Source organism: Neomonachus schauinslandi, chromosome 7 (genome assembly GCF_002201575.2).
Source record: "Neomonachus schauinslandi chromosome 7, ASM220157v2, whole genome shotgun sequence".
Lineage (NCBI taxonomy): Eukaryota > Metazoa > Chordata > Mammalia > Carnivora > Phocidae > Neomonachus > Neomonachus schauinslandi.
Window position 1 is genome coordinate 115,521,390 of NC_058409.1, and position 13,190 is coordinate 115,534,579.

A 13,190-nucleotide genomic window follows, 5' to 3' on the forward strand; every position below is an offset into this window, starting at 1 on the left:
ATGTGGTACTTTGTCAGATGCTTTTTCTACATCTATTAAAATGAACATATGGTTTTTATCCTTTCTCTTGTTAATGTGATATATCACATCAATTGATTTGTGAATGTCAAATCACCTTTGTATCCCTGGAATGAGTCCCACTTGATCGTGGTGAATGATTTTTTTAATGTATTGCTGGATTCAGTTTGCTGATACTTTGTTGAGGATTTTTGCATCAATGTTCATCAGAGATATTGGCCTGTAGTTTTCTTTATTTGTGGTGTCTTTATCTGGTTTTGCTATCGGGGTAATACTGACCTCATATCTATCCTTCCTATTCTATTTTTTGGAATAGTTTGAGAAGAATAGGTATTTACTCTTCTTCAAGTGTTTGGTAGAATCCAAGCTGGTACAGCCACTATGGAAAATAGTATGAAGGTTTCTCAAAAAGTTAAAAATAGAATTACCATTTGATCCAATAATTCCACTACATTTTCCCAAAGAAAATGAAAACCCTACTTCAAAAAGATATGTGATCCCTATGTTTATTGCAGCAATTTACAATAACAAATATATGGAAGCAACCCAAATGTTCATCCTTAGATAAATGGATAAAAAAGATATATGGTAGAATATTACTCAGTTATAAAAAAAGGATGAAATTTTGCCATTTGCAACAACATGGATGGATCTAGAGGATATAATGCTAAGTGAAATAAGTCAGTTAGAGAAAGACAAATGATTTCACTCATATGCAGAATTTAAGAAACAAAACAAAATAGACTCTTAAATATAGAGAACAAACTGATAGTTGCAAGAGGGGAGGTGAATGGGGGGATGGGGGGAGTAGGTGAAGGAGATAAAGAGTACACTTATCATGATGAGCACTGAATAATGCATAGAGTTGTGGAATCATTATATTGTATGCCTGAAACTAACATAACATTGTATATTATACTCGAATAAATGTTTTAATAATTTAATTATTAATTAATTTAATAATTAAAAAAATCAAAAAAGGATTATTTACCAGGTTGTGAGTGAGATATTCGTGACCACAGGGGATAGCAGGGTGCCCAGGGATAGTTATCACAGAACGGTTACCAACACCGAAAGTCAGAAAAGGGGGTCTCTTAAAGATGGGGCTGCATTGAAAGGAGTAATTCCCTTTAACAGAAAACATAGCCAACTCACTCTCTTCAAAGGGGAAGCTCAAAATACTGACTACATTCTCCTTCTTCCCTTGCATCTATGTCAGATGACTGAATCCAACTGGAAGTCAGAGGCACAGGATCCTGTTAACTGTAATCTATAGGGGTCAGTTTCCCGGGTAAAGAGTGGGGTAGAGAGGGGTGAAGGACAGACATGGAGGGAAAGATTTCTAGTATGATAGCTTATTCTGAGGCCTCCAATAGAAACACTTGCTCACTTACTCAAATATCTTAGGGGACTTCTGGTACTTTATTGCTCCAACATCCTAGTTCCCGGCACTCCTTTGGGCTCCTGATTAGCATTCTGATGTTCACTTCTTCCTCTCATTCCCCATGGTTTGAATGTATCAGCCTTTCTCATAAGATACTAATTCCCTGCATCCAAAGTACCTCTCATTAACTACTTGCAAGTAGTGGATAAACAACATCCCCTTGGCAAACTGTTCCAGTGTTTCCACGAAACTCTCCCATCCTAGTACCTATGCCTTGGTTCTTTCAGGATATGAAATAATAGCTTATAGTCCTTTAAGTTTGTTCAACAAAGGAAGCTTGTATAGTGTTGCAGTGTGCCCCACTATCAGCTCCCCGAAACAAGGCACATAATATTTGGTACTTTTAAGCAAGCCCAGTCTGACACAATATGATATTCATCCTAAATTCCTTTAAGTGTTGGAGAGGATACCTGTCAAAAACATAAATTCTTCATCATTAATGTTTCTCGATACAAAAGGATGTATATGCAAAAGGAGAACACGCACTATTCACTTTCTAATATTCTGTGATGAAGATAAGTCACCCCAATGTAAATGTGCAGTTTGTGCTTTGGTAATACTCCTGGGTTGGATTATGTCAGTGGCATAGAGAATTAGGTATAAATCTCCAAATTATAATAAAGTGCTTGTACAGAAAGGTATTAACTTTCTACAGGCAAACTGCCTCGATATATAACTCCTGCTCAAAGAAGCAATTCCCAGATGGCTTTTGTCCATAAGCATAGTATTTGCTTCCATTTCCACAGTTGTGTTTGCTTTCTGTTCCCACATCTGTGTTAATCTCAGGACCCAGCTGTTGACAGTTATATTGATTTAATCAGCATCAGAGTCTAACTGGAAACTTACTATTATTTTCCTCATGGGCTTGCCAGCCTAAACATAATGACCTTTTTCCTACTATAATGCCATTTAGAAAAGATCAGATTGCTTGGTTTTGAAAGCTGCTTGCAAAACAATATTAAGTAGATTAGAAGTCCATTAATGCTATCAGCATTATTTTTTAGCTCAAACTCTGTGATAGGTGATTGCCCTCATTTTATATACACATAAATATTATACATATAAATTTAACGATATATTAAAATAGGTAGAAACACGTATTGTTTAATCTTTATGTTTACATATATTGTTGAATAAATATCATTTATTGTTTCATTTATTTACATTTTGAGTACATTCAAAAGGACTTGAGAAAAATTCTTAGTTTTATTTTGGGTGTCACGATTAAGAAGATTACATTATTCTTTCCAGTCACCTGCTGGAGGCAATGACCTTGTATATATTTTAGCAACGAAATTGGATATAACATGATCACTTTCTCTGCAATAGCTATGACATGACGAAACAGCAGTTTAAAGGTCAAATACTACAAGACCTAGTAAACACAAACTATAGATTCTGTCCTTAACTCTGACCTTGACCTAACTTAGTGCCAAATACTGATTTAAAAAATGGCTCCTCTGATAACTGCTGTGTGATTTTTCCAGATAATAATATATTGCAGAAACATTTACATTAAGATAGTCAGAAAAGTTAGTTATTAGTGGCAATTTGTTTAATACTAAATTATGAGTAGCCACTTAATACCTCAAGCCATCCATCAGAAATAGTCAATTCGCTAATATTTAATGCCTGACACTGCACTAAGAGAAAACCACATTTGGATGTTCTCATTACCTACTGAGTTTTGAGTCCTATGCAATGTTGACTAGCTCAGGGTTGTTGGCAAAGCACACTCAAACTTTATTATATTTAAATGTGTTCTCTCTTATTTGGTCCCTACCTGGGGAAGGATTCTGGGAAGCCCAGGAAATTCTAAAATTTGGCAACACAGGGTTTTGCATTGCCATTACCCTTTTTAATGAGTTGGGGGTGGTGAGGAATAGTAAGAAAAAGATGACTCAGTGTCCCCTACTCACCAAGGATTCATTACTTATTCTAATATGGAGAAACTTCCACCACTTTTATTCTCTATCCTAAAGAGAACATTGGAGTATATTGAGAATAATCATTTTCGATTGATTATATTTCAGAAAGCAAAAATCGTGTTTTTCGTTGTTTTGTTTTTGTATACACAAGAATGATGGGAGGCTAAATAAGAACACCATATAAATACTACTGCACATTTATATATGGGCCATGCAGGCTCCCCTCATAAGACCTCTAAGAACTGTTTTCACTAGGCTGGTCACATTTCCACATGTGATCACGGACCACATTTGTTACCTCCAATGTCAATGTTAGATGTGTCATCCTCATCTAAGGCAACCAACGCAACTTCTGTTAGGTTGTTGTCAGTTGATGTATATTGGGTATGTGTTCCATCTTTGGTTCCTGACGAAAATATGTAAATGATGATATTTGCGCTATTAGAGTGGTGTTTCAAATTTAACTCTCAGCACTTTGAGTCCAGAAAAGCAGAAGTATATCATTGTGAAAGGACATTTGCCTTCCTCTCAGGAGAAAACAAGTGAGGAGAAAACTATATTAAAGCATGTCTGAAAATTAGCAGGGATGCTAATCCCCTGATAAGGCACTCATGAAGGAAAGCATACCTAATAAACTTGAAATATTTTATATTATTTCAGTTTTAAAATCAGCATTTAAATACATGATGAGTTATTTATACCATCTGCTATACAGATATCAATGAGAGAATAGTTGATCAAACTGCTAAGGACATCTGTTCCATTTTATTAAAATTAAAGTTCATATTTCACAGTGGAAATACCCTGAACCTTAATGAGAGATCCTGGTTTTCTTTGTAGTTCAAGGGAAGGTACTGCCTTTTCTACTTCCAACACAATTCAATGTAGCTATGGTAACATTATAGAACAGCATATACTCGAATATTGTTATTCTCAGTTAAATGTTTTTCCTAGATTTCATTAGTATCAGTCACTACTGGATGTTTGTGATACAAAGATGGTTAGGATATGGTCCCCGCTTTTAGGGAGCTTTGGTTATACTGCTGAAGACAAACAAATAAGCAGATGGTACAATGCAATCACATGATAAATGGAAGCATAAGTCGTTGGGTTTCATAGATGAGACGCTGGACCCAGCTGGGAGGGCTGACTTGGAGGGATGAAGGTGGATATTTGAGAATGTTACAAAGTGATTTGCATCTTGGAAGACTAGCTGAAATGGCCAGGCAGAGAGGAAGGAGGTCAGAATGCATACTGAGTAAGAGAAAGCTACCTATGTAAAGGTGTGGAGGAGAATGAATTGTCTTATTTGGGGAACTGCAAGTGATTCCAGGTGGCAAGAGCAGTCTGGGATTTTGTATAGGAGTTAGAGAGTTAAAGAGTGTTGCTGAAGGGCCAGGGAGTGGCTGCATGGTGACCAGCTTGTTGTGATTATCTTGGTAGGTTTGACTTACTCTTGAGGCTATGAGAAAACAAAGCATGGATTGGACTTGTTGCTGGCTGTTCCAAAGAACAGACTGGAAAGGAATTAAAGTGGATGAGGTAAATTGTAATTTGTGCTATAATTTGTAGTAATCCAGACAAGGAAAATGCCAGAAAGTTTAAGTGTTTTTCATTGGGATTAAAAAAGAGGAGCTCTAGTGCTCACTTTGGGAGAAACATGTAGTAAAATTGGAACTATGCAGAGATTAGCATGGTCCCTGCACAAGGATGACATGCAAATGTGTGAAGTATTCCTTATATTTTTGTAACTATGTGGGCTGGTGGATGTTAACTATACTTTTTGTGGTGATCACTTTGCAACATATATATATATATATTGCATTGCCTAGTATATAGGCATATACACATATGTATCAAATCATTATGTTTTACATCTTAAATTAATACGTTATATGTCAATTATATCTCAATAAAACTGGCAGAAAAGGGAGCTCTATTTGTCTATTCAAAAGAGAAATAAACAACGAAAATAAACCCTGTACAGCTTTAGAAATAAAAGAGCAGAATCAAAATCCAGGGATGGTGAAAGAGCGGAAGGGTCAGTTTAATATTAACCACTGCTTATAAGATGATAGGATCTTATAGTATAATATTATTGAGTTATAACATATTTTTGATCGCAGAAGTGTAAGTTGGTTTTAGAAAACCTTGGAAGGAAAACAACTGGCCTCAGAGTAATTAAGGGTCACAATCAAGGAAGAAGTGCCCTGAAGATAGGCATGGTTATTATGGAGGCCAAGTCATTTTCCATAGTATAAACCTGTGATAATATAAACAACCAAAAGCAGGGCCTCAAGCCAAGTGACACGTGTTAAAACACAAAATTCAAATGAGTGAATTTGAAGATCAAATTGGCTTTATTAAAGGATTCACAAATCGGCAGCATCCCATCTACAAGTAGAGGGGAACTCTAAGGAGTTGTACAGAATGGAAGATTTTTACTGGAAAGAGGGTGGGGCAAGAAAGCGATTAGCAAAAGAAAAGGATTGTTACAGACAACTTTGCTTTCCCTGAGGTGAAGTGGAGGGGATCTTATCATGCAAATTACTCCCTCTACCTTTGAGGGCTGGAGAGCGCCCCTGCCAGACTCATTGGAGCCTATCAGAATATTCCTGACTGATTAAGACTGCATTTCTGGGGGAGACTGAAACTGCAGTTAAACTAGGTATTGAGCCCAGATTTGAGAACTTGGCCTAAATGACACCATTTTGGGTCTTTGGTTTTCTTTTTAACACACTGTGAGATGTCCTGAAGGGAAATACTGGGCAGGGAAGGGGAGACAATAGAAGGATTCTTTTCAATAGTTGTTCTTTGTGTACATTTGTTGGTTGTTTTGTGATAAACAGGTACTTGCAAGACTGCTAACCTGAGAACTATTTAGGGGGTAAAGTAGAAGCAAATACTGCTTAGATGCTCTTCTGCCTGGATGCTTTGGGGTCGCACAGTGGAGGGAAGGGAAAGTATGACATGGAATCAGTTAAGTGATACCAACTGAGATGGGGGGGGGTTCAGGGACAATAGGGCTTATTGATGGTAAATTCCAGTTAGATGAATTTAGTTTGGACACAGAGTTTGGCACATCTGTTTAAAGCCGAGTAGGGGACATCCTAGTAGACAGTTAGGATTAGAGGTCAGGAGAGTGGTCTGTTTTATTTTGATGAATCATACTCAACTCTGTTCACCTAAATAATTGAAGGTAAACTAGATTTGTTTGGGGTTTGTTGCTTGTTTTATGTGAAGGAGCAGCATAGAAGAGGGAGACGAGATTAACAGATAACTAAATTCTTCATTGGAGTGAGACTGGTCATAGCTCACTCAATAGTGGATAAGAATATATTTAAAAAACACCTATCTCAGTCTAGTGAATGGCATCAGAACCCATGTGATGCCTTTAGATTTGTACTTTGATGGGATAACAATGGTTGTTGGGTTTGAAGGTTTGTTTTCTTGAACTTCTTTACTTTTCAAATGGTCCATTTTATAAACAGAATATACTACAAAGCTCAGTTATTTCTCTTAAATTTTGAAGACAACGTGTTGGGCTTTGAGATACTTTAATCCTTTTCGGTTTAGCTTTAATCCCTTGTATTCTATGTTCATAGGGATGTTTTTGGTCATTAGCTTCCTGAAAGAGAGAACTTTCCCTGAATCTATTTTATTAAGATTTATTCTAGAGGGTAGATTATTGCCTTTGAAAATGCCTTAGTTCACTACCTAATTTGTCTTTTAAAATGTCTTAGTGTGTGTAAAATAATGTTTTATTCCTATATGGGTAATGCCATCAAGATCACTACTTTAACCCAATTTTCCTGCCCCTTCTTACTCCTATGATTATATTACCATCTAAATACTAAATAGTCTTCTCCTTTTTTTTCTACCTCTAATATTTCTCTACCTAAACTTTGTCGAAAACACCCACCCATTTTACTTATGAAATTTGCTCCTACATGGTGTAGCTTACAAACTTTGGAGAAAATATATAATAAGAATCAAATATGAATATCTTAGGATTCTAAGACAACCATGCCATTATCATTGTGTAGCACTGACTAATAATAATAACAGTAATACTGTCATTTATACTTTAATGGCACCTATTGGCTTACTAATAATGTAATATATTTTACCTTTTCTAGTAAAGCTACCCTATATTTTAAGAGTGTTGATGTCAAGTAAATTTATAGACATACCTAAAATTAAAAGATTTTATTTTTTTCTTCCTGATTTATTTTATTTTTTTTCAGATTTTCTGAATTTAGTTTTTTTTTTTTTTTTTAAAGATTTTTTATTTATTTATTTGACAGAGAAAGACACAGTGAGAGAGGGAACACAAGCAGGGGGAGTAGAAGAGGGAGAAGCAGGTTCCCTGCAGATCAGGGAGCCCGATGCGGGGCTCGATCCCAGGACCCTGGGATCATGACCTGAGCCGAAGGCAGACGCCTAACGACTGAGCCACCCAGGCGCCCCTCTGAATTTAGTTTATTGTCCAAAGTCATGGTTTATATAATCTGATAAGAAATATACCTTAGGGTACTCCATAAAGTGAAAGGACAAGCAAAGTTATTAGTCAAGGAAATATATAATGGTAATGACAATATTTTATTTCTTATCATATTAAAGTCTGTCTTTTTTATCTGTTATACCAACATCCAACATCTTACACTGGCTATCTGGGTAAAGTAAATGGCATTATAAAATTTTTTATATAAACATATATAAGAACGTTGCTATATATAGTACATATGCTTTCCTTAAAGAATATTTCACATTCTTTATACTATGCCATGTTTTTCATCTTGCTGATAATTACTGCATTAATGCAAAATAAAGTATGCTTACCTAAATTCTGTATCTTCTTTTGAATCATTATTTGAAAATACAGGCACAATTAGAAAACCACACAAAAATTTCTGGAAAGCCAAAGACATTTTTCTACATGACACAGAATGTCTTAATTCTACCATTGTCTTTCAATACTCAGGCGTTTTTTAAAATTATTTATTTATTTGAGAGAGAGAGAAAGAATGGGAAGGTAGAGGGTAAGGGAGAGAGAAACTCTAAGCCAACTCCTAGCTGAGCATGGAGCCCGACTCCATGCGGCTCGATCTCATGACCCTGAAATCATGATCTAAGCCAAAACCAAGAGTTGGGCACTTAATAGAATGTGCCACACAGGCTCCCCCCATGCCTTTTATAATAGAGAATATTTGAGAATTTAGCTATCTCACAGACACTTATTATTTATTTTATTTGACAAGTATCTATATAGCATTTACTCTGTGCCAGTTGCTATTCTAAGTGTTTCTTAAGTATGAGGTTAATAGTTTTATTAGCATATCTATTCTATAGGCGAGCTAATGCATAGAGTTTATTTAAGTCATTTGCCCAAGTGCCAAAAAAAAGGCATAGTATTTATATAGATATATAAGATGCAAATTAAACTATGCCTGAAAACTGGAAAAAGCTAAATGGAGTGAAGGTTAAACACTTTTGTTCTATGCATTTATATTTATTCCTCTTTAGGCCAATTACCTTATTAACTTACATAATATTTTTAGCATTATAGTGAATTTTTTAAAATTTTATTTTATTATGTTATGTTAGTCACCATACATTACATCATTAGTTTTTGATGTAGTGTTCCATGATTCATTGTTTGTGTATAACACCCAGTGCTCCATGCAGTACGTACCCTCCTTAATACTCATCACCAGGCTAACCCATCCTCCCACCCCCCTCCCCTCCAGAACCCTCAGTTTGTTTCTCAGAGTCCATAGTCTCTCATGGTTAGTCTCCCCCTCTGATTTCCCCCACTTCATTTTTCCCTTCCTACTATCTTCCTTTTTTTTTTTTTAACATATGATGTATTATTTGTTTCAGAGGTACAGGTCTGTGATTCATCAGTCTTACACAATTCACAGCACTCACCATAGCACATACCCTCCCCAATGTCTATCACCCAGCCACCCCATCCCTCCCACCCCCCACCATTCCAGCAACCCTCAGTTTGTTTCCCGAGATTAAGAATTCCTCATATCAGTGAGATCATATGATACTTGTCTTTCTCTGATTGACTTATTTTGCTTAGCATAATACCCTCTAGTTCCATCCACATCGTTGCAAATGGCAAGATTTCGTTTTTTTGATGGCTGCATAATATTCCATTGTATTTATATACCACATCTTCTTTATCCATTCATCTGTCGATGGACATCTTTGCTCTTTCCATAGTTTGGCTATTGTGGACATTGCTGCTATAAACATTGGGGTGCATGTACCCCTTTCGATGGCTACATTTGTATCTTTGGGGTAAATACCCAGTAGTACAATTGCTGGGTCATAGGGTAGCTCTATTTTCATCTTTTTGAGGAACCTCCATACTGTTTTTCCAGAGTGGCTGCACCAGCTTGCATTCCCACCAACAGTGTAGGAGGGCTACCCTTTCTCCGCTTCCTTACCAACATCTGTCGTTTCCTGACTTGTTAATTTTAGCCATTCTGACTGGTGTGAGGTGATATCTCATTGGGGTTTTGATTTGTACTTCCCTGATGCCGAGTGATGTTGAGCACTTTTTCATGCGTCTATGGGCCATTTGGTTGTCTTTTTTGGAAAAATGTCTGTTCATGTCTTCTGCCCATTTCTTGATTGGATTATTTGTTCTTTGGGTGTTGAGTTTGATAAGTTTTAATATACTCCCCCATCCCCTTGCTTGGATTCTACCTTCATCATAAATGATAAATGCTCTAGGATCTAATCTCTTGTGTGTTACTCATTTTCTATTTGAAGTTGCTGTAGCCCTCACTATACCTCATATGGAAACATATATATCTGATTTTTCATCTTTTGCCAGCCTTCTAGATTGACTCCCCACTAACCAAGCATGCCACCTCGCTATAACAGAATAGAAGATAAAAAGAACCTTTGAATGATTCCATTTTAACCACATAATATACTTCCAGTGATAGCCAAAGCTAAGCCATGGACATATCAAAGCAACGGTAATCTGCTTAAACCCCATCTTATGTATACCCGATACACATTTACTCCCATCCTATCTTCTCTCATTTGCCTTTAATTTATGGCATTCAAGTCTTATCCTTCCCTAAAGAATTTGTTTTGGGATGCTCTTCATGCTCTGTTCACGCTGTGCTAGTCTATGCTTATACAATTCTAGTGTCTTGGGAGTCAGTCCTGAAACCTTTGGGGCCAGCCAAGGAACCTGTAGGTCATGGCAAGAGGATATTTGAATAATGACGGAAAAGTAATGTGCAGGCATTTAAATCATAACCTTCCAGAAATTGTGACATTGACTTCCTTACCTAAAACAGAAGGACTCAAGGTATTTCTAGCCTCTTAGAAAAAGATATGGGAGCAGTTTTTGAGTACGCCATTCTTTGTCTAGATTCTGATTGGAAAATTGGGTACTCTTTTCCCAAACCGCATCTACAGTGTGATCAAAGTTGTCTCACTGAGGCTTACTGCTGCTTCCCTCTCCACTGTCCAGAGAAGCTGGTATCACAATGCTACCAGGGACAGCACACAGATTGTACACTAGGGAGACTGCTATGCTACACCTTTTCTAGGCAAGCCGGGGGTAGAAATACACATATACCCACACGCGAATACAATAGAAGATTTTGTTAATTTTTGTCACCAGTGCCTAAGGAAACGTGAAGATGGAAGACTATTGACTCATTGGAGCAGATTAATCATTTTAGAACTAGCTGGGGAAAATCTGGCATGAGTCATGGAAGTGATGCACAAGAGAAATCATTAAGCTTTGAATGTTTACCTCTTCTCTCTGAGCAGTCCCTACTGACCATGAAATGCATGCTGTTAATTGTTAAGACATTCTCTTGCTTTGCCAGTAAGCCATAGTTGTTTCCTTCCACATCAGAGGAAGTTAAGAAGACATCTATACAATGTGTCTGGAGATGTGCTTTATAGTCTATCAGTTTGTGGAAAATTTAGCATTTTGCCTTAGTAAGATATTATAGGTCAGTCTTCTACAGGAATTGTACTAAGCATTGTGCTCCTTGCAGGAATTACTAATTATTATGCTTTACAACCAAAGTGGTCAGAACTGTATGAGGTGTTGGCATTAGGTAATATTATAACTGAAAATAAGAATTCTACCAAAGTATTCAGGGATACTCCAGTTTGGGTAGCATTTGCCTTTTTATGCTCATATTTTTTTATCATGCATAAACAGACTAAAAATTGCTTTTCTAAAAGTAAACTATATTTCCTCTCAATGCCATAAGTAAATAGCTAGAATATGCTCATTAGCATGGTTTCAAATGGAATCCACTAAAATTCAAAGGGAACCTGCTTCACATTAATATGTTCTTTGGATAGTAATATCATGGTTAAATATGGGGCAATTGTCCATATATTTTTATTCTGACTTTAAAGAATTAAAATGAGCTCATCAGAAATGGGAATTATGTCTGAATCACCATTTTCCTAGTCTTCCTCTAAGCTGGTAGAATCAAAAGCTAGAAGAAGAGAAAATAAGAAAAAATAAACATTGTTTCAATTTTTTTCTTTCTGTTTTATAGTTTGTTTGCTTATGGATTTCCAAGTCAATCTATATCTGAATTCAGAGATATGGCAGAAACAAGATAGTCTAAGCCTTGAAAATCAATCAATCAATTTCTGTGCTATCCCTCCCTCTCTCTCATTTCACACACACACACACACACTCACACTCAAATGTAATGTGAATGGAGAATTGATTTATCAGAGACAACTGAGACTCCAGGGATTTAACCTTTCTAAATACTAGTAATAAGTGTATTTGGTTTGATTCTATTGATCAAGAAGTTGCTTTTTGCCTCTGTTAAGTGCTATTTGGTATTTGAATTTTCTGTGAAGTTGTACATGAGGTCAGGGAGTCCACACCTTATAAAACCTACATTTGTATAAGGCTTATATGGACTTAGGGAGTCAAAGCAGAATATTCTCTCAGAGCAGTAACTCTGACACAGAAGCCTTACATACTAAGAATACACTGAGTACACATCATAGGATAAGAGCTTTAAGTTGGAGTTAGGCTTCTAAAAATAACTGTAAGTGCTCAATCTTTCTGCTTTTTATACAGCGGAGGATTTCCTAGGCTTATCCTGTTAGATTGCATAATCAATACACCAAGTTCTAGCATTACTTATAATTTAAGGCTTTATTTGTCTGCAATTTAAGGTCATGCCTTTAGAATTAAGTAACATGTGCTGTTGTGACTTGTGTCGTTACTATTTTGCTGTAAATAAGAATATGAATTTGGGGCACCTGGGTGGCTTGAGTTGGTTAAGCATCTGCCTTCGGCTCCAGTTATGATCCTGGAGTCCTGGGATCAAGCCCCACATCGGGCTCCCTGCTGAGCAGGGAGTCTGCTTCTCCCTCTGCCCTTCACCCCACTCATGCTCTCGCTCTCTCTCAAATAAATTTAAAAAAAAATAAGAAGATAAATTTAAAAGCATTTCTTTTTCTTTCTTTCTTTCTTTCTTTCTTTCTTTCTTTCTTTCTTTCTTTCTTTCTTTCTTTCTTTCTTTCTTTCTTTCTTTTTAAAGATTTTATTTATTTATTTGAGAGAGAGAATGAGAGAGAGCACATGAGAGGGGGGAGGGTCAGAGGGAGAAGCAGACTCCCTGCCGAGCAGGGAGCCCGATGCGGGACTCGATCCCGGGACTCCAGGATCATGACCTGAGCCGAAGGCAGTCGCTCAACCAACTGAGCCACCCAGGCGCCCCATCTTTCTTTCTTTCTTTCTTTCTTTCTTTCTTTCTTTCTTTCTTTCT

At 36.7% G+C, this 13,190-nt stretch overlaps 1 protein-coding gene and 1 non-coding gene across 2 annotated transcripts in view; both read left to right on the forward strand.

Annotated features, from left to right (window-relative positions):
* The window catches only part of HCN1 (hyperpolarization activated cyclic nucleotide gated potassium channel 1), a 395,566-nt gene that overhangs the window by 249,791 nt on the left and 132,585 nt on the right, over window positions 1-13,190 (forward strand). The window lies entirely within an intron of this gene.
* LOC123325366 lies at window positions 5,031-5,135 on the forward strand. Its single transcript, XR_006540383.1, has one exon. It is a non-coding gene; the product is annotated as a U6 spliceosomal RNA (small nuclear RNA).